The sequence below is a fragment of the Ovis aries genome, chromosome 2 (assembly GCF_016772045.2).
Source record: "Ovis aries strain OAR_USU_Benz2616 breed Rambouillet chromosome 2, ARS-UI_Ramb_v3.0, whole genome shotgun sequence".
Classification (NCBI taxonomy): Eukaryota; Metazoa; Chordata; class Mammalia; order Artiodactyla; family Bovidae; genus Ovis; species Ovis aries.
This window is the reverse complement of record NC_056055.1, coordinates 69,086,606-69,108,909: the sequence shown is the minus strand read 5'-3', so window position 1 is coordinate 69,108,909 and position 22,304 is coordinate 69,086,606.

Sequence of the window (22,304 nt, the reverse complement as noted above, 5' to 3'; positions counted from 1 at the left end):
AGCTGACTGCATCTTCAGAAGAGACTTGTGCATTTATTATTAGCTTTGATTTAGTTGTTATTCCTGATCATGGTCATGCTGCTTGGCTGACATGGTAGCTATGCCAAAGGGCCCAAGGAAACAAGTGTGTCCATCATGGGAGCCAGAATTCTTTGCACAATTAGTTACTGAGTAACTGTGTGCATACAGCACCTGCAGAAGCCGGTCTGCTTGTCTTAGCAGCTGCATAGCACCTATTTTAAACGTTTTGGAGATGCCTTTATTATCTGACCATAAGCCACTGGTAAAACTATATTTTGCAGTTTACTTTTAATACAATTTATAAATTCTCCTCTGTGCTGTTTGTGCTTGGATTTCTAACACTGAAAAAGACTTTAGAACTTATCCCAAAGTCCTCACTTTCATAGATAAGGAAGCAGAATCCAAAGAGATTAAAGGACTCACCCAAGGTCACTCAGCTAGTTAGAATTTAGAGTTTTTCTTTCTTTTCTTTAAAAAAAAATCCAACATTATTTTTATTTATAAGTCAGCCTGGTGTTGAACAAAGGCCAGATTCATAATGGCAGATTTCAATGAGCCACCCAGCCACTTTTTCTCAAAATACAGCAAAGGTATCAGCTCTAAACTTGAGTGCATCCCTCAAGAATTCATGTGTTGAATTCCTAACCCTGTAAATGTGACCTTCTTTGGTAGTGGGGTCATTGCAGGTGTAATTTATTAAGATGAGGTCAATATGACTGGTGTCCTTGTCAGAGGGGGAAATTTGGATACAGATGCACACAGGGAGAAAGACTATATGAGGATGAAGGCAGAGACAGGTGACGCTTCTATACACCAGAGAAGGGCAAGGAGCTCTAGAGTACCACCAGAAGGTGAGTGGGAGGCGGGGGACAGACCTTCTCTCACAGTCCTCAGAAGGAGCCGAGCCTGCCTCAGCATGACCTCTCTTGATCCTGGACTTCCAACCTCCAGAATGATGAGACAATACATTTCTGCTGTTTAAGCCACACACTTTGCGGTACTTTGTATACTGCCCAACAATCTAATACAAATACCCATGCTTGCTGCTTATCTAATGAGTTAGAGTCCAAAAATAATGCAATTGTACCATTGGAAAATGTATAAGAACTCTTCCTAAGCCCACAAATACATGATATTAATATGACACTAATTTGTGGCTACTGATCTGAGAGTCATGAATTGCCAAACAAAAAAATTACAAAAATTTCCTAAAATCCAACTATTAAAGCCTGAGGGGTCTCTGAGACCTCAAATGGTCTGGCATGACCCAACCATGATTTTTATAGACAAGTCATGCCACCCTATCTAATGCTGTTGGATGAAGCTAGGGACTGAATTTAAACTTCTGGTTCTGTTTTGTTCAGTTCAGTTCAGTCGCTCAGTCATGTCTGACTCTTTGCGACCCCATGAATTGCAGCACGCCAGGCCTCCCTGTCCATCACCAACTCCCGGAGTTCACTCAGACTCATCTATCGAGTCGGTAATGCCATCCAGCCATCTCATTGTCTGTTGTCCCCTTCTGCTCTTGCCCCCAATCCCTCCCAGCATCAGAGTCTTTTCCAATGAGTCAACTCTTCGCATAAGGTGGCCAAAGTATTGGAGTTTCAGCTTTAGCATCAGTCCTTCCAACAAACACCCAGGGGTGATCTCCTTCAGAATGGACTGGTTGGATGTCCTTGTGGTCCAAGGGACTCTCAAGAGTCTTCTCCAACACCACAGTTCAAATGCATCAGTTCTTTGGCGCTCAGCTTTCTTCACAGTCCAACTCTCACATCTATACATGACTACTGGAAAAACCATAGCCTTGACTAGATGGACTTTTGTTGGCAATGTCTCTGCTTTTGAATATGCTGTCTAGGTTGGTCGTAACTTTCCTTCAAAAGAGTTAGTGTCTTTTAATTTCATGGCTGCAATCACCATCTACAGTGATTTTGGAGCCCCCAAAAATAAAGTCTGACACTGTTTCCACTGTTTTCCCATGTATTTCCCATGAAGTGATGGGACCAGATGCCATGATCTTAGTTTTTTGAATGTTGAGCTTTAAGCCAACTTTTTCACTCTCCTCTTTCACTTTCATCAAGAAGCTTTTAGCTCCTCTTCACTTTCTGTCATAAGGGTGGTGTCATCTGCATATCTGAGGTTATTGATATTTCTCCTGGCAATCTTGATTTCAGATGGTGCTTCTTCCAGCCCAGCATTTCTCATGATGTACTCTGCACAGAAGTTAAATAAGCAGGGTGACAACATACAGCCTTGACGTACTCCTTTTCCTATTTGGAACCAGTCTATTGTTCCATGTCCAGTTCTAACTGTTGCTTCCTGACCTGCATACAGATTTCTCAAGAGGCAGGTCAGGTGATCTGGTATTCCCATCGCTCTCAGAATTTTCCACAGTTTATTGTGATCCACATAGTCAAAGGCTTTGGCATAGTCAGTAAAGCAGAAATAGCTGTTTTTCTGGAGCTCCCTTGCCTTTTCCATGATCCAGCGGGTGTTGGCCATTTGACCTCTGGTGCTTCTGCCTTTTCTGAACCTTCTGGTTAATTCTTTGTATTTGATAGTTTTTCATGTTCTCACAAAATGCATGATAATGATTTTGAATTTTTGTTCCTTTTCTATCTCAAGAGTTTTTCCTTTCTTTAATGGGAAAATTCATCTTTCTGTTCTATTCTATTTCTTTGACTGTGCCAAAGGCCACATGGGTCTTAATTCCCTGACCAGGGATAGAACCCACGCCCTTGCAGTGGAAGCATAGAGTGGTAGACACTGAGCAGCTAGGGAATTCCCCCTGTTCCGTTTTGAACCCTCCTCTCCAGGCCGTCATTCCCTGTCGTTGTCCCCAGCCTGTCACTGTATCACCCTGTGCAGTGACATTACAGAGGGAGACAAGAGGTGCACGGCACCCAGGACATTTGTCTCCCTCTGGTTCTCTCATATCTGGACACAGAAAGGTGCGGCTTAGAGGAGCCAATTGAGCCAGTCTTCCTTTCACAGCCACTGCAAGGAGGTGACCTACAGGGCAGACTGATGCTTGGCTTATACGACAAAATCTCTCCTGAGGACTCAACATGAAAGTACAAAGTCCCAGCACAAAATCAAGTACAGTATAACCTTTCTAAGCCTTTGTCCTATTAAAGACTATTTACCTGAGCTGGCAGGTAAAATTATGGCCCAGAGATGAGAACACAGAGGGCAGCAAATGAAAGAATTAGAGCACTGTTAAAATTAGATTTGTCATTCAAGCAGCAAAGCCACTGCCTGTTGGGGCTGTTGGAGGCACCTTCAGAGGTCTCCGGCCAAGGACGCTGATGTGGCCAGAAAAGACGGAATATCTCCTGTATTTCAGCCAATGCTTCCTGCACCCCTGCCACCTCCTGCTCTGGTTATAGTTCAGAAAGGGGTGGATTCGCTGAGAGCCCTGCATCTCAAGTCCCCAGATCTGTTGCCTCCCCTTGGGTTTTGTTTTGTTGTTTGGCTCTGAAATGGTTCTGGTTACTAGAATTTGGCCTCAGGTTTTGGCCCTTAGAATGTCTTTGCTTTTCAAGCAGGATTATCAAGAATTACAAAAAGGCAAGTCAGAATCATGGCATTTAGAAAACAACCATATTACTTTGCCTCGAATGGCCTTTGGAGGGGGAAAAATAATTGAATCAGTGACTGAATACTGAGCCACTTTGCATGACTCATTAAACTGCCATTTTCAACACTTTTGCCTCATGCTGTAAGAATGATAGAATCCTATAACAATCTATACATTTAAATTCTTTTATATCTGAAAAGCCTCGTGGTACAAGTGCCTACGGATATGAGCACAAACATCAATTGAAATACAAGACAGTCATAATAGAGCTAAATTTGATAAGCCACTCAAGCATGGCCCAGGCAGCCCAGTCTCTTAAATCAGGATGCACAATTAATTGCTACTCTTTTATTTATTATCTTTAATCCCTCATTGGATACAGTTGACTTGCTACTTCCTGGGATGAGGCCACAGCATAGGCGGGAATGAATAATTTTTAAATTATGAAGCAATTTCTTTGTTACAAACCTGGGTGCAGACAATGTAAATTCTAATCATTTCTTTTCCCCAGTATAGTGCCCTTTGAACTTGTGAAGGGCATTAATTTTTCCCTCCTTCTACCCTTAGTGGGCAGAAAGTCAGGCATGTCTCATCCTTGGAGGTCATTGGTGTTTTTCCTGTTCTTACAAAGGAACAATCCCCTGAGACTCCTTCCTGCCATCCTGAAGTCTCACTAAAGACCTGTATTGTATTTTAAATGGTAAAATTCTCCCCAGGGTGAATTAGCCCTTTCTACAGCCCTCTTTTACACTGCCTCCAACCTGCTTTATCTGTTTCTGCTCATTTTACCAAGGTCTGCACCTCTCAGAAGATAAGGGTTTTTCCCTTTGAACTGTCTATGGTTTTGAGCTGAGCCAGCCTAATAAATCAATGGGATTTGATTTCAGGGGCATCAGGAAACCGTTTCCTTCCTGTTAATTCAATAGCTTCCTCCATTGTCTTGATGTGGCCTAAAATGCCACTGTTAGGGATCTTATCCCTTGTCTTTGTTCCCTAGTAAAACATATATTCTTGTGGGAAGTTTAACACTTTAGGCAGTAACAGTTTTTTAGAGTTGAGTTGAGCTTAAATACATTCATAGAATCCTATCTTGAGAGGAAGCCATGTAAGGCAGAGAGGAGTGAACTGGGGAGTCTAAGCCCAGCACTGGTTGGGGAGGGGCCACATTGAACAGACCCAGAGAGCAGACAACCCTTAGCCTTCCCGCTTGACTAGTATGGTTTGAAATAGCTACATATTTAATGCACTTTTATACATTATAATATATAGTATAATATATACTAATACATAAAACTAATTTATACTAATATAATATTATAATGCTAATACTATTATAATACTAATATTTATACTAATACATAATATACTAATATATATTTCAAACCATACTAATAAATTCTCTCTCTCTCTCTCTCTCTATATATATATATATATATATATATATATTCCAATATATATATATTGGAATAGCTTCATATTAAAAGCTATTCCTGATCATAAAGCATTAATGTGAAAATATTAAAACACTCATAATCCTACAGTCCTGACATACCTAATCTTTTTTTGTACTTTTATATAGTCAATATCATACTTTATATAAAATTGTTCTTTATTCTCTCTTTTTCCATTAACATTATGTTGTGTACATTTTCTCCTGGTGGATTTTTCATGGCTACACAGTATTCCATTTATTTAACCAGTTTCCCACCAATCTTTGCTGTTAGAAACGAAAATAGCCAGCATTCATAAAATGTTCTGGGTCCTTTTCTAAATTAAACCAACACATTCACTTCGTCTTCACAAGAGCCCACTAAGGAGGTACAGGCTTTACTTGCGTGTAAAAGATGGCAGAGCAGCAGGTAGTAAGCATAGATGCAGGACTCCAAGCCCAGCGTTTTGCCTCCAGGGTCTGGACTGTCAGTATTTCTCTAGAAATCTGATCTGCGGGGTCGCAAAAGAGTCAGAAGCGACTTAGCGACTAACCAACAACAAATCTGATCATTTTATTAATATTAAGATAGGTTGCCTAGGTGTATTGCTTTCTGTAAAAATGACTCATTCGGCAACGAATTTTTATTTTCTTTCCCTCCTTGATGTTTAAGAACAAAACCCCAAACACCTGTGTGACTGTAGCTGAATGATTCTATTTACATTTTGCCTCCTGCGGCCAAACTGCTAGCAGGCAGAGGGACGGGAGAAAGAAAGGTTAGTCTGCGCAGGCACCCTAAAGTCCTTGAATAACTGCACCTCTGAGATTTTGTGAAAGCACATTTAGATCAGGCGCATCCTGGGCCTGGCCTCCCTGTTCCCTGAGTTGCCTTGGATATGAAGCGGATTATCAGTATCACTCCTGTGGGTTGCTGTTTTTACCACGGGTTGGGAGTCAATGACAGGATGCCTCCCCAGCCCTGTATCTCCTGAGAACAGTGTGTGTACTGGGACGCTGGCATTGGGAGGTGCCCCTGGAGGGGCAGCCTGGGCAAGGAAGCCAGACATTCATTTGCTTAGTTTTGTGTCATACACACACACACACACACACACACACACACACATATATATATATATATATATATAGAGAGAGAGAGAGAGAGAGAGAGAGAGTAGCTTTTAAATGTTCCATAACATTGGTTAACTGAGTTATGGAATATCTATTCAGTGGAGTTGTATGAACCAGATACGAACTGTACTTTCCATGTACTAACATGGAAAGATGCCCAAAGCATTCTTCTAAGAAAAAAAAGAAAAAGAACAAATTACAGAACTGCACCCATCATGCAATTCCATTTCAGAATATGTATAGAAGGAAAAAAGATTTCCCCTAGAAACTGAGATGGGGAGGGTGTAGGGCCTTGCATTTTCTATCCTTTGCACATTTCTATTCTTTGAAATCTTCAGTGTGCATCTAGTTGTTCAGTCACTAAATCACCTCGGACTCTTTGCAACATGGACTGCAGCACAGTCAGGCTCCTCTGAACATCTATTACTTTTAAAATTAGTATAAAACCAACAGAGACTTTATCATAGACTATTTACAGTGCAAATTTTTAAAATATATAAACTCATATTTATAAATAGGAAAAATATATAGAGGAAAAAAAACAGGATCTAAGGGAATCTAGTAGAATTAGTAAACAAGTACTAATTGAACTGGTATTTGGGGAATGGAAATATATTTTTCCCCATTGTGTTTTCCAAATGTTTACTAACATAATTGTATGACTACGTCATACTATTTATATACTTTAAAAGTAGATATAATGGAATAAGGCATGAAATCGTATTGAATGAAAAAGGCAACTGAAAGGAAAAGAGAAAATGTGGAGTAGTGATAAGAATGAAACCTAGGATCCAGCTGCCTGGGTTCTCCCCTAGGCTTACTGTGTAATCTTGGGCAAGTCACTTGGCCTCTCTGGGCTTCAGATTCTTTATCCAGCCCAGGGGTTCTTAACCCTAATGCACATCAGGATCACCTGTGGAGTGTTTACTTCTTTTTGTCATTAGAAAATTCATTTATACATATATTTTTATCCTTTTTAAAACTTTTTTCCCATGTAGGTTGTTACATGACATTGAGCGGAGTTCCCTGTGCTATACAGTAGGTCTTTGTTGGTTATTCATTTTAGATATAGAAGCGTGTACATGTCCATCCCACACTCCCTAGTTATCTCTCCCTCTAACCCTTCACCTGGGGAGTGTTTAGAATCACCCTGTCTAGGATGGAGCCTGGACAGGCTCCCAGGTGATTCTGGTGAGCACACAATGTAATCACACTGAGCCAGTCTAGCTCTGGGAGGGTCCGTTCACTCCTACTGGGAAGTCTCTCCATCCAGGCTCAGAAGTGACTAGTGGTCATTTAAGTAAGTAAATAAGTAGATATTTATGTAGCTCTTAGAGAAGGAATGTGTAAAATATACCATTTGGCTGGATCACCTCTTGGTTTTGAAAAGTGGTTGCTCTTTGCTCATAATAACCACTTTCCTTTTGGATTTTTGCTCGGCATTTGGGTGTAAAGAGTATGCATTTTTAAAGCTGTCCAAATGCCTATTTATGCAGCAGACCATAACTCCTCTCTGGATAGGCTGCTATGCTTTATCAAATAAATGATACACATTTTAAAAACTGTCTGAAGGGGCATTTACCTGAGGGACTATTATTGTGTTTGGATTTTTTTCCCCCTGAGCCCTTATGGTTCATTGGGTAAATAATATCTTTTAACCAATTTTTAAATAGATGTGTCTAGCAAGATGCCATTTTATCAATCATATCCCCTCTTATACTCTTCAGAGAGTGCTCTTTCAGCTTTTTTTTATTTTATTTTAAATTTCACATTAAGATGCTTTATAAAAAAAGAAGTTCAAATAGTAAAAAAAGATTAGTATGAGGTAGACAGCTGGCATCTGGCTTTTTTCCTTCTGGCACATAAAAAGACTTCCTTATAATACTACTTTTCTTCTCTGGGGCTACTTCAGTGCTAAATTCAAGACATTTTTGCCTTTAGGCAATAGACCCTAACCCTGTTCTTCATTGAACTTTCTTGGTTTGATTAGTTTTGGAGAAGGTGGAAGATGGGGAACACTGTAGAACAAGGGGGAGTTATTTAGATATGATTGTGAAACAGAAGGACATCTGGTAGGACTGGGTTTGTGTCAGCATGAGTCATGTGACTTCTATAAGAAATAGAGCCAGGGATAGAGAATTGACATGGAGATCCCAACTGAGGAGAGGGAAAGATCTGCAGAAAATGATAAGCATGTTTAGAACAGTGGTTGGTAAGACGAAGGACCTTATATAGATCCGAAGTTCTTAGTTACAGGCAACAGAGTCTACTGAAGCTGGATTACACAGAAAGGGGTTTACCAAAGGGTGTTAATGATTCACCGAATCTCCTGGAAGGCCACACAGGCCTGGAAATTGTACACAGGCCCAATATATCCAGGAGAAACGAGGAGTCAGCTCTTAAAAGAATGCTTCTCAAAGTGTGCTGCCAGACCAGTGGCATCAACATCACCTGGACATTTGGTAGAAATGAAAATTCTCAGACCTCCTCCAAGACCCACTGAAGGAACTCTGGGAATGAGGGCCAACAGTCAATCTTTTAACAAGTTTTCTAGGTGGTTCTGATGTAGTGAAGTTTGAAAACCACTGTCTTAGTATGGTTCTAAAAAAGACACATGGTCACTGCTTCCCATTCTTTGGCACTAGTGAAACTGGGAACTGGATGCCTGAAACTGCAAGAGCAGCCCCAGAAGAACCAGGTTCATCTGCCAGTGTGCTTGCCAAATCGCTCCCCTTGCTGCTGCCTCACGTAGCTCACTTCCAACTCAGGGACTCCTGCAAGTGATCCTTTAGACAGAACCAGAACCAAATTATGTTCCAGCACCCTCGCTGCAAAGGACACCAAGAAATGTAATTTAGCTTTCTAGACTCTGTATAGCACAGGAGTAACCTAGAAGTGATTGGCAGGGATGTTGGAAGAGCCAACCTTTGTATCTGCCATCAACCTGATGTTCCCATATGGATGCTCAAAGACTACACATTAGCCAGCCTTTTATAGCAGAGGGGGCAGAAAAGGAGAATTGTTGCGGCTCACCACCATACCCTGATATGGGATAAACAACACCCCACAGGAACCCCAGCTCTGGGAATTCTACCCCAGTCACTGCCTGGAATCCAGACTTTTCCTGGATTCAGGGAGCCTTAATTCGGGTATAATCTGGGTTCACTGTAACAGTGACAAAGTTGGTCTTTGATTTAAAGAAAATAATTTCCTTCCTATTTCCCATTACTTAACTGAAGTAGAAGGTTTTCCTCAGGGGAATAATTCCACTGCCTTGATGGAGTGCATTGCCTTCCAACACTAAATAGTTAACAAAATTACATCCAATTATTTGCACAAATCTGTTTACAATCAAAGCGAGATACTTGTAAATAAATTGTTATATTGAATTTACATTAGTCCTATTAAACAACACTGCTGCAACAGCACTGACTGAAAACTATATCAGGATAGTGAATACCAGCCGCAGAAGTTGACTTTCTCAGTGGGATCTGCTAGACGCCAGGGTCTAATTTGGCTGGGAGGATGGGTGGATTCAATCTCCTGTTTCTTCAGCCTACCTCAGCCTGACGAACCTTACCTTTCTCTTGATGTAGCTCTCGGTTCAAACACCATCTCCCTAAAGAGGCTTCCCTTGAGTTACCCCAAACTCCTGAAGCTCACCCAGAAGCCACTGCCCATCACATCACCCTGCCTCATTATCTTCTCAGTCCTCCTCACTCTCTGAAATGAGCTCATTGGTTTGCTTAATGTCTGTCTCTCTGCTGAAACATAAGCTACACGGAGAGTAACTTGTCCATCTTGTCACCATGGTAACTTCATGCCTCCCCTGCCCAGCAGGCCCTCACTAAATATTGTGGAACAAATGACTAAGCGGTTTGGGCAGCCCCAGGGCCACCGTGCTGAGAACAGACACTAGGGTATGGTGGAAGCTATAGCTAACCTGGTAGTGAGAGAAGTGATGGTGGGGAATGCGGTTCCTCTGCAGTCTCAGGTAGGTCAGCCTCTCCAGAGACAGCCCGAGCGCATACCCAGGGCTCAGCTGGGAGGGAGACAGCCCATGGAAGAGGTATCTCAAATGCTCAGTTAGGAAGGTCGTGATCTGGGGCCCAGGGAGTGCTCCTGAACGTGGAAATGGGCTATGCTCACAATCAAGGAGAAAGGCCATTTACTGCCTTATTGACATGGTGCCCATCACTGGTGGGGAGAATCCACCTCCCTTAGGGCTTAGACAGCCCTAAGGTATCTAACCCTGGGACTTGGTTTAAATTAGCTGTGACCAATTTAAAGAGATTTGTACTATTTCTCATAAGTAGTTTTTGTTTTCTCATTGCTAGATGGTTGTTTGAATCATCTTGGTTAATTCACTTTTCAAATATTTTTATTATTTTTTATTTAAATAAAATTATTTATTCATTTATTTTTATTTAAATAAAATAAAAATATTTTATTAAAAAAATACTTGAAAAGTGAATTAACCAAGATGATTCTTGGGTGCTGGTACAGTGTTGATATAGTATTTCTATATGGATGTTCATTTCTCAGTGCATGATAGTTGTGTATTTCCTAGAACTACAAAAAGCATAATAAACAGACAAGAGCAAACCCTGTCCAGACCTAAATGTTCTGATTCATCTGTTCTAGCCCTGAGAGCCTAGAGTGTCCCGATTACAGATGCTAGCAGAGATGGTCCAGTGCAGCTGTGGGGGCCCACCTGCAATCCACGTAACTTCTCAGTGCCTTTAGCGTCCTTCTCAGTCAAATGAAGATGATGAGAGTGTGAGCTCTTGGGATTTTTGCAGTCATGTAAGCAGCATATAAAAGTATATAAGGCCTGGCCCAGAGTAGGTGCTCAACTATTATTACTACCTAGTTGCAGACCAGAAGCTAAGATAAAGGTATGCTTGAGAGAGGGGACTAACCGGCCACCCTGGGACGTTACCCCTAACTCCCAGACAGAACGATTTCCATTCTTGTGTGAAGTCGACGTCCTGGGCTGACCAAGTAGCACCCCCAAATTCATGTTCACCCAGAACCTGGGAATGTGACCTTATTTGGAAAAAGGGTCTTTTTTTTTTTTTTTTTTTTTTTTTGGAAAAAGGGTCTTTGTAGATGTAATCAATTAAGCCACAGTGCGGTCATAGTGGGTTCGGATGGGCTCTAATTCAATAACTGGTGTCCTCATAAGAAGAGGGCAACGTGGACACGGACACACAGGGAGAGTGCCTTGTGATGACACGGATGCAGAGGGAAGATATGCTGTGGAGGCAGGGGCAGAGACTGTCATGTCTGCAAGCCAGGGAAGTCCGGGGGTTGCGGCAACCAACAGAAGCTAGAGGAAACAGGGGAAGGATGCTCCCCCAGAGACTTCCGAGACCAAGTATGACTTCACCTGCACCTTGATTTGGGACTTTCAGCCTCCAGAACAGTGAGAGGATAAATTTCTTTTGTTTTCAGCCATCCAGTTAGCGGTCATCTGTCAAGGCAGCCCTAGCACAGTAATAAAGTCACTCTGCAGCAATCACACTGTAGTGGGCAGAGCTTATTCCCCACCTTCAGTAAGATCCTCCTGCTTCCTTGGACATTCTAGTGTAAGTGAGATTATCAGAGGAAGACTTCTGTTTTGAGAAACTGTCTGTAAGTGATCCCTTATCAGGTTACTAGGCATGAGAGCAGATGAAGAACAATAGAAAATGCATCAGTCTTTCTTGGACTCAGACATCTCTTTCAGCAGCGGCTTTTCCTGTGACTCGCAGGTGTCAGAGTAGTGCTGCGCCAGGAAGCTTTATACTGCACAAAATGCTCATCAACAGAAGCTCCATGAAAAGCCAGCACTCCCCAGTGTGGCACTGAGGGGCCAGCCACATCTGCTGCCCCACATTAGGCCCTGAACCCTCGCCTGCAGGGCATATGCGTGGGCCACAGAGTCAGCGCTGCTACCACGGCAGCTGGGTCCCCAGCACCTTGAGGTGTCTTGCATTCATTTGTTTGCTGCCACACAGCTACTGAGTACTGCTCAGGGGCGCCATCGCATGTGGAATGAGATCGGCTTCTGAAAGTACACAGGAGTGGCCGACTGAGAGGCAGGTGTTGTGCAGACAGAGAGACTCAGAGGTGAAGAGGAGGCAGACTCATTAGAGTGCTACTGGGAAAACTAAGAGATGAAAAGCCAGGCACTTCTTGTTTCTCAAGAATCATGTCAGGCTTACCGTCTGAGCTGAAGCATTTAACTGGAAAGGAAGAAGTGGGTCTATCCAGAAGGTCAGCTGCCTCATTCTGGGCTCTGCTAAGGTCTTTGCCTCTGATTACAAAGACCTTTTCTCTCCAAATTCCATGGCAGAAACCAGGGCGCCTGCCCAAGGGAGGGGGGCAGGGTGGCCTTGAAGAGAGTGTTGTCATCTTTCTAGGTCAAAGTAGTGGCTTGGCTGATTCATCTCCCTTGTTTAATTCCCTTGGGGTCCCTGGTGACTGTGGAGCACCACCACTGCCTTAAGTTACCGTAATTCCCTCTCCCTCCCTCCCCATCCCATGAGAATGGCTTTAAAATGATTTCCTACAAAGTCCTATAAAAGGATTTTGTCACAGGTTTGGATTGAAATAATCTATGAAATCTGAGTGCTAGCCAATGGACTTTTCTAACAGAACTTTTCCTCCAGAAAAGGCTACCAGGTGTGGGACTCCTTGCTAGGTGGGAATGAGCAAGTTAATGGCCTCAGACATGTGTTATGGAAAACAGAAAGTCTTAGCCTTAATGTCATGCCCAAGAACACACTTAGCTATTGCGGTGATTGCTCTATAATTTGCTCTATAATTTTCAGGAGAGTCAGTGATGGGCTGGAGTCAGCACTACTGAGCAGATAAATTGACCAAAGCATCTCAGCCACCAGCCTTCAGTCCGTCACCAACCATGGGGGCCAAATTGGCCCTGCTTTTATTTGGTGCCAATTCTAGCCCCTGTTCTCTTAATATCTTCTTTTGTCTATTACAAACCTATATTAATAATCTCTTTCTGTTTGCCTCTTCCTCTTTATTTGAGCATTTAATTGAAAACTGTATCTGTAGTTGCTAAAATGCTGATCCACAGACAAGTTTCTTGGTGTCCATGTGTGTCAATGAAAACAAAAGGCAGGGCTGTCCAGTGGCTGAGACTCCCTGATGGTCCAGTGGCTGAGACTCCGCGCTCCCGAAGCAAGGGGCCAGGGTTTGATCCCTGGTCAGGGAACTGGATCTCAAAAGGCCCCACTAAAGATCCCATGTGCTGCAGTGAAGATTGAAGATCCCTTGTGCTGCAACTAGGACCCAGTGCAGCCAGATAAATAAATAAATATTTGTTTAAAAAGAAAAATATCTACTTCTGCTTTATTGACTATGCCAAAGTCTTTGACTGTGTGGATCACAACAAACAGTGGAAAATTATGTAAGACATGGGAATACCAGACCTGACCTGTCTCCTGAGAAATCTGTATGCAGGTCAAGAAGCAACGGTTAGAACTAGACAGGGAACAACAGAATGGTTCTAAATTGGGAAAGGAGTACATCAACTCTGTATATTGTTACCCTGCTTATTTAACATATGCAGAGTACATCATGAGAAATGCCGGGCTGGATGAAGCACAAGCTGGAATCAAGATTGCTGAGAGAAACATCCGTAATCTCAGATATGCAGATGATACCATCCTTATGGCAGAAAGTGACGAAGAACTAAAGAGCCTCTTGATGAAAGTGAAAGAGGAGAGCGAAAAAGTTGTCTTAAAGCTCAACATTCAGAAAACTAAGCTCATGGCATCTGGTCCCGTCACTTCACAGCGAATAGATGGGGAAACAGTGGAAACAGTGACAAACCATTTTCTTGGGTTCTAAAATCACTGCAGATGGTGATTGCAGCCATGAAATTAAAAGATGCTTGCTCCTTGGAAGAAAAGTTATGACCAATGTAGACAGAATATTAAAAAGCAGAGACTTTGCTTTGCCAACAAAGGTCTGCTTAGTCAAAGCTATGGTTTTTCCAGTAGTCATGCATGAATGTGGGAGTTGGACTATAAAGAAAGCTGAGGGCCAAAAAACTGATGCTCTTGAACTGTGATGGTGGAGAAGACTCTTGAGTCCCTTGGACTGCAAGGAGATCCAACCAGTCCATTCTAAAGGAGATCAGTCCTGTGTGTTCATTGGAAGGACTGATGGTGAAGCTGAAACTCCAAAACTTTGGCCACCTCACGCGAAGAGCTGACTCATTGGAAAAGACCCAGATGCTGGGAAAGATTGAGGACAGGAGGAGAAGGGGATGACAGAGGATGAGATGGTTGGATGGCATCATCAACTAGATGGACATGGGTTTGGGTGGAGTCCGGGAGGCCTGGTGTGCTGCATTCCATGGGGTCACAAAGAGTCGGGCATGACTGAGGGACTGAACTGAACTGGAAAAAAAGAAAGCAAAAGGCAAAGAACTGAATTAGTCTCTCTCAGTCTTTCCTAACTAAAGGTGGGCAGAAGTGCCACCTTACTATGTGCCCAGAGTAGGAGAGAACCAGAACCCTTGAGGAACATCACTAAAGACTATAATCGACCCACGTGGTAACCCTCTCAGTTCACCCTCCTTTACAAACAGCATGCTCATGCCTCTCTCAAGTCCCCTTAGTGCCCTGAATTTCCATCCAGTTTCAGTACTGAATTCCAAGTTGAGGCTCTCAGGACAGTTCCTGCTTTAATGAATGAGTGCAGTTTCATCTACCTGAAGTATGGCTCCTTGTGATCTGGAAACCATGAACCAGCAAGTGGGCTATTTATGTCCCCTTCCGCTGCCCCGATATGCAGTGGCTAAACACTCCAGCTGGGGAAGAGAGAAAGAGAAGATACACAGCAATCACGGGTCCACAGTGATTCAGAAACAGACTGAAGGTGGGCAGACACTCTGAGAGGCCCTCACCCCTCCAGCCGGCAGGGAGGACTTGGCCCTGATCCAGGCCCTGGTCTGTGTTCTCCATGGCCGTTGGCTCTACTTTGCTTTTTCATCACTTTCCTTGGTAAATATTATCTGAATAGGACATTAGTCAATGACCTCCTTGAGGATGAACAGCTTTCTCAGTCTGTTTGCTGCCCCAAACGTGGCTGAGGAAACCAAGGGTCATTTATAGCTGCAGGAAGTCACAGGCATTTTTAGGTCAGACTAGAGGTTCTTTTAGAAACATGGTCAGAGAGTTCCCTCCTGGTCGGATGGTTAAGGTCCATTTGCCTTGCAGTGTAGGGGATATGAGTTTGATCCCTGGTCAGGGAACTAAGATCCCACATGCCGCAGAACAACTAATCTCATGTGCCACAACTAGAGAGTCTGCGCCACAAAGAGAGACCCCACATGACCCAACAAAGATCCTGCCTGCTGCCACTAAGACCTGATGCAGCCACCTACATAATAAATTGATTAATTTAAAAAAAAAAAAAAACCACAGTCGACCTCTTATCCGAGTCTGTGTCTACTCAGACTCTTATGCCAGGAGCCCTGCCCATGTCCTTATCTACACATACTTCTTGATTTGCATTAGTTCTTGGCTGTGTGGCCCCCATGTCTCTGACCTCATGCATCTGTGGATACCTTGAGTTCGCTAGGTTTGGATGGGGAAGACTCACCCTTGGTCTCTTCCCATAGCCATGGAAGCCAGCTGTGTTCCAGAAGGTAGCTACTCCATTAGCTGGTCCAGAGGGAGAACAATATGAACATGGAGTGGAGCCCTTAACTCACCCTTGATGAAAGTATAGTGATGTGAGAAATAAGTCGTTGTGGTTTAAGGCGCTTAACTTTTTAAATTAAAAACATTTTAACACTGTGGTAAAATATGTATAACATTTACCATCTTAACCATTTTTAAGTGTACTGTTCAGAGGTCTTAAGTATATTTACATTGTTGTGCAAACAATCTCCAGGATTCTCTTCATCCTGTAAAATGGAAACTCGTTCTCATGAAACAGCAATGTGTTGACCTCCCCTCCCCGCTGCCCCTCACAACCACCATTTGACTTTATGCATCTTTACATTTGACTACACTAGGTACCTCATAAAAGTGGAGTCACACAAAATTTGTCGTTTTGTAAATGGTTTATTTGACTTAGTATAATATCCTCCAGTTTCATCCATGTTGTAGCACGTGATAGGATTTTCTTCCTTCTTAAAACTGAATAATATGCCACTGTATCTATATGTCACATTTTGTTTATCCGTTTATTCACTGATGGACACTTGGGTTGCTTCTTATTTTTGGCAGTTGTGAGTAACTGCTATGAACTTGAATATTCCCATATCTCTGTGAGATTCTGCTTTCAGTTCTTTTGAGCATATACCCAGATGAAGCCTCTGAAATTTTTATGTTGTTTGTATAGCATAACTGATTCCATCCTGACAGATACTGCTATTAACTAGCTAAGTGTGCAGGATCTGAGAAAACTCATTTTACCGTGACACTCATGGATAGGTGAAGATGGACTGCACTTATACTCTTAGTTTGCTTTTTTTTCGAGTTACCTGAACTAACGCTCACCTTTGGGGCACCTGACTCAGTCCCCAGAGAGGAGGTTTAAAGCTCTGCAAACATGTACCCTTCCATTCATCACACACGCCTGTCTCAGAAAAGTTTTGTTCCTTCATCTCTAATTTATCCTTTGTGCTCTCCTTCCAGCCAAATAGTTATTAACATTTATGTTTATATCTCTAGTGCCTGACAATATGGTTGAAATATAACTATAATTTCCCCTTAGTATCAAGGATTTTCCTGGGCACTAGAGATGTAAATCTTAAACGAGGGTTGTTCTAGGCCCGAAGGACATAAATATTATATAGGACGCACACTGTCTTGATACCTCGCATTTGCCCAGCCTGACCCACTCCTCACCCTCTTCACCCTGGTCTCTGCACAGAAGGGCAGTTCTGTGGAGCGCATCCCTGGGCTCCCTGCCCTCTGGCGTTGGCCCTCAGCCAACAGGGAGCCCTGGCAGAGACCAGATGGGGGAGTGGACTGAGATGGGGTGTTGACTCCCCTGCTCTGTCCCTGCGTGGTTGCGTCATCCTGTCCATGTCCCTCAGATGAAGGAGGCCCTGGCACATGACTCCTCCCGGCTTCATCAGCTCTAGGTGCCTTAGCATCCTCTGTGGCTTCCCAGTACCCAGACTTTAGCTTGGTAAAAGGAAAGGAAAGTGAAGTCGCTCAGTCATGTCCAACTCTTTGTGACCCCATGGACTGTTGCCTACCAGGCACCTCCATCCATGAAATTTTCCAGGCAAGAGTACTGGAGTGGGTTCCATTTCCTTCTCCAGGGGATCTTCCCGACCCAGGGATTGAACCCGGGTCTCCCGCATTGCAGGCGGATGCTTTGCCATCTGAGCCACTAGGGAAGGTAGCTTGGTAAATTGTCCCTCTTTCTGAGTTTCCCAGTTTGGATGTGGCATGTTTCCTGTTGAGACTGGTCCACAACTTTGCCTTATCAGGCCCGTGGAAAAGACCGACAATATGTACACTATATTGTGGCAAGAGCGACAGTACAAGAAGCTGTGGGAGCTATGGTGGGTGGGTAAGAGTAAACTTTTAAAGAAAACTGTTTTGCAAAGCACCTTCTGTATCCAGATTGGGCTTCCCTGGTGGCTCAAATGGTAAAGACTCCACCTGCAATGCAGGAGACCCGGGTTCAATCCCTGGGTCGGGAAGATCCCCTGAAGAAGGAAATGGCAGCCCACTCCAGTATTCTTCCCTGGAGAATTCCTTGAACAGGGGAGCCTGGTGGCTGTAGCTTGGTAGGTTATAGTCCATGGGGTCACAAAGTGTTGGACATGACTAAGTGACAAACACTTTCACATTCACACTTTCTGTATCCAGAGCAAGGTGCCCTACCTGTGTATTTTCACATTCAGTTGTTGAAAGGACTCTTTCTCAGTGACTAACATGTTCAAAGCAGTATTCAGTCTAGAATACATTTAGATTTTAAGACACAATTTGATAAAGGAAAATAAAACAAAATAATAGAAATGAAAGTATTATATGTGCACTGCTGTTTTGCGTGAAGGGTGCATTCCTGGATAAAGAAGTGCTACTTAAATCAGCCTCTAAGTGGTCCACACGGCCTCATCCCTAAAGGGATGCAAAGTCAGCTCTGCACATATGGTGGAGCTTTGTCCGTGAACAATTGATATGCTCCTGGTTATGACTGCTGTCATCTGCCATCCCTCTAGTTCTTGGTTAGTGTCCCTGGGCTGCAGTGAGCTGTATTAATGTTCTTAAAAATGTCAAAGTCATTCCGCTAATCTGTAATTTCCTGTTGATCTTCTTCCTTTCTTTCTCAACCGTTCCCATAGTTACCTAGAGTTACTGTCAGATTTACACTTTAACATCTTCTGCTTTTCTTCTTGTTTCTTTGTGGTAGGTCTAGTGCTATACTTATGAACAGCTTCTCAGTCATGATAGGTGCAAACTGAAAGTAACTGGCAGAAAGTGAGGCTTCAGCAGAGTAACAAACACTGCAAAGCACTTTCATCTCACCACGCAGTGTGAGTCATCTTAGCTGAGAGCATTTACAACACAGTTACTCACTGGCAGGGAAGGGTCTGTGGCCCATGCAATATGGAGGAGGGTACTGGGATGGATCTAATTAAGGAAAATACTTCAGAGTGCATATTCAGTCCACACAGTGTTGTGTCTAATAGCAAAAGGGGATAGGTGTGTTGCAAGAATAACTCAAAGTGATCACAGATGGACGAGAAAGTGCTCTGGGACACATGGTTACTTTATTATTGAGGCTCATCATTGGCTGTTGATAGATTGATGAATATTTTGCTTAAGATGTGAATGGTTTGCCAGGAGCAGGGAGATAAGCAGGATTTAGACATGCAAAAATGAGACAGAATGGCCACATGCGCAAAGGCTCTGAGGGGGAATAGGGGCAGGGCAGTGACGAGTGTGCGGGAAAGGAGGATGAGGCTGGAGAGGTGGGTGCAGTCGGAAGAGGGCGGGCCATGTGTGCGAGATCAGGAGACTGGACTTCATTTTCCAGGCTGTGGACACGAGAGAAGGGAAGGGCTCTAATCTAGGCAACCGACTGTAGTCTAAGGACATTCCACCCTCAGACAGAGGGAGTATTCTCACTGTAGGCATAACCCTCTTGATAAAGAAATTCTTTGTGGGTTTGAATAAAGTGTTCTTAAAGGGTTCAAAAAGATCCTTACGGATGGTAATGACACATAGAGGCTAGTGTAGGTGAGGCAAGAGTGGTCAGATATTCTGGTGGAAGATGGATCTTTCAGCAATTTGCCCCTTTGTACGCAGCTGTAGTCAGAATCTCAAGTATTAATAAAGAGCATATATGTCCAGGTCCAACTATAATACAATACTGATATTTGCCTGGGGGACAAGAAACTGAAAGAGAAAGAGTAGGCTTGACATGTTTGAAACTGTTTTAAAATAAAGGTTTCACATTTTTTTCCTCCTTCATATCCTCCTAAGGCTTCCCAGGTAGCTCAGATGGTAAAGAATCTGCCTGTAATGCAGGAGACCCGGGTTCAATCCCTGGGTCAGGAAGATCCCCTGGAGTAGGAAATGGCAACCCACTCCCCAGTATTCTGGCCTGGAGAATCCATAGACAGAGGAACTTGGCAGGCTACAGTCCATGGGGTCACAAAGAGTCAGACACGACTGAAGAGACTTAGCACATTCCTCCAATTTTCCCCATTCATTCTGAACTTTGGTTCTTCTGGTGGGTTCTGAGCAGAGGGGTGACATGATCTGACTCCGGTTTTAGCAGTCACTCTGGCCGTGGTGTGAAGAGGAGGGTCGAGGCCAAGACTGTAGCAGGGGTCACTTAGGACAGGAAAAGGGCCAGATAAGATGATAGCTTGGCCTACAGAAATGGTGAGAGTAACAAGTAATTAGGTAGACTTGGGTTATATTCAGAGATGGAAGCAATGGAATTTAGTAGTGACTTGGATGTGGGGAGTAAGGGAAAAAGAAAAACAAAGGTGAGTCTTAGTTTTTTAACTTGAGCAACTGGTACAGAATAACATAAAACAATCCCAGTGTTTTTGTTTAATTGTGCATTTCTATTTTAAAATATGTAAAATATACTTCTGCAAGATGTATTATTTATATGTGTGCTACATACGTGCAGTTTTATTACATATTATATAATACATAAATGTATGGATTGAAGGATGGAGGGAGAGAAAAACACACAAAATTATTAACCCTGGTTTTCCTACAGAAGTTGGCAAGAAGAATAAGGTATAGAAGGAGAGGAGGGATTTTCCTTTTTTGATATATTTGCTTCTGCTTCATTGTAATTTTCAATGAAGATGTATTAATTTTACCCAGAAGGATATAACATAGCTGTTAATACAACTGTAATTTCTGGATAATGAGAATATAATCGTTTCATATTTGTATTATCAGGTTGTATTAGTCATCAGTTGCTATATAATGATATCACTATAAACTCAGTGACTTAAAACAATCCACATCCATTATCTCACAGTTCCTGTCGGCCGGGAGTCCAGGCACAGCTCAGCTATGTCTGCTGCAAGGTTGCAGTCAAGACGGCAACTGGATCTGTGGTATCATCTGGGGCGTGAGTGGTGAAGTAACCACCTCCTTACTCACGTGGTTGTTGGGCATATTCAGTTCCTGGTAGGTTTCATTCTGAAGGCCTCACTTTCGTAGGGGCTGTCAACCAGAGACCGCCCCCAGCTCCTCGCCCCGTGGGTCCTCCCAACATGATCACTTGGCTTCCTCAAAGCCTCCAAGGAAGTGAGTCTCTCTGCAAGACGGACATTACAATCCTATGTAACATCATCACAGAGGTGACATCTTATCGCCTTTGCTGAATTGTATGGGTGGAAGCAAGTCAGAGGTGCCACCCACTTGTAACAGAAGAGACATCACAAAGGCATGGACATCAGGAGGACAAGATGATGGGGCCAAGTGATGATCACTAACTTTGTGATAATAATTCACAGTGCACAGAGAGCTTCTTTTACAAAAGTAAAAGTGTCAGTCACTCAGCCATGTTTGACTTTTTGTGACCCCATGGACTGTAGCTCGCCAGGCTCCTTTGTCCATGGAATTCTCCAGGCCAGAATACTGGAGTGGGTTGCCATTCCCTTCACCAGGGGATCTTCCCAACCCAGGGACTGAACTTGAGTCTCCTGCATTGCAGGCAGATTCTTTACCCTCTGAGCCACCAGGGAACCTCTGTGACAATGTACTACCTAAAAATATTGTATTGATTTTTGAAACTTAGAAACAGATTATTTATAAAGACTAAAAGGCATTCATTTCTTTGTAAAAAGAATTTCTTAAGTAGTCTCTGTTCTGATTGTTTCCTAATGTGGAAATATGTTCGGTATAGCTAACAGGAAAGATAATTTTTTCCTTCAAAAGACCCTTTACCTCAAATAGGCGAGGGGTCATCAAGTATTAAAGAGCATAGAAATACATACTCATTGTCTCTGAGGGCCATGTCTAGAAGGTGATGCCTCCTGTCCAGCTTGTCAAGTCCTCCTGAAGTTGCCCTTCTCAGAAAAACCAGTGGTTTCCTCTGGGGCCTGTCCCTTGCCTGGGGACTACTTGTGCTGCAGCAGTAGGAGACCTTGGCCAGCATGTGGAGAACTTGGATTCTAGCATCGGACAAACTGTTTCTGTAACATCAAGCAAGAGATCTAACCTTTCTGGGTCTTTGATTTTTATATATTTGAAGCAGGTATAAAAATGACAGTTGCATCAGTTGATTCTTTAGAAGCAGATGGATGAGATGAATCAATCTGCAACAACCTGGCTTTATAGAAGTTCACTGTATAGAGTCTAGCCACATGTGTTTTCTCAACCTTCATAATGACCTTACCAAGACCTAACTCAGACTGATTTGCTGTGACCTAACTCTGCATCTCAGGAGGGTTTTTCCCCACAGATGTCAGGCTGTCTCTGCTATTTGATTCAGGCTCTCACATGGTTTAGTAAACCCCCCCTCCAGAATGTCAGTCCAGCTCACAAGGACCCACTCCTTCTTTGTCTCTCTTAATTAACCTAGTACACCCCTGGCCTGGCCCAGCAGCAGGTCCCCAACCCAACTAGGCCAGTCAGTTTCTCATCTTTCAATTCAGTTCAGTTCAGTCGCTCAGTCATG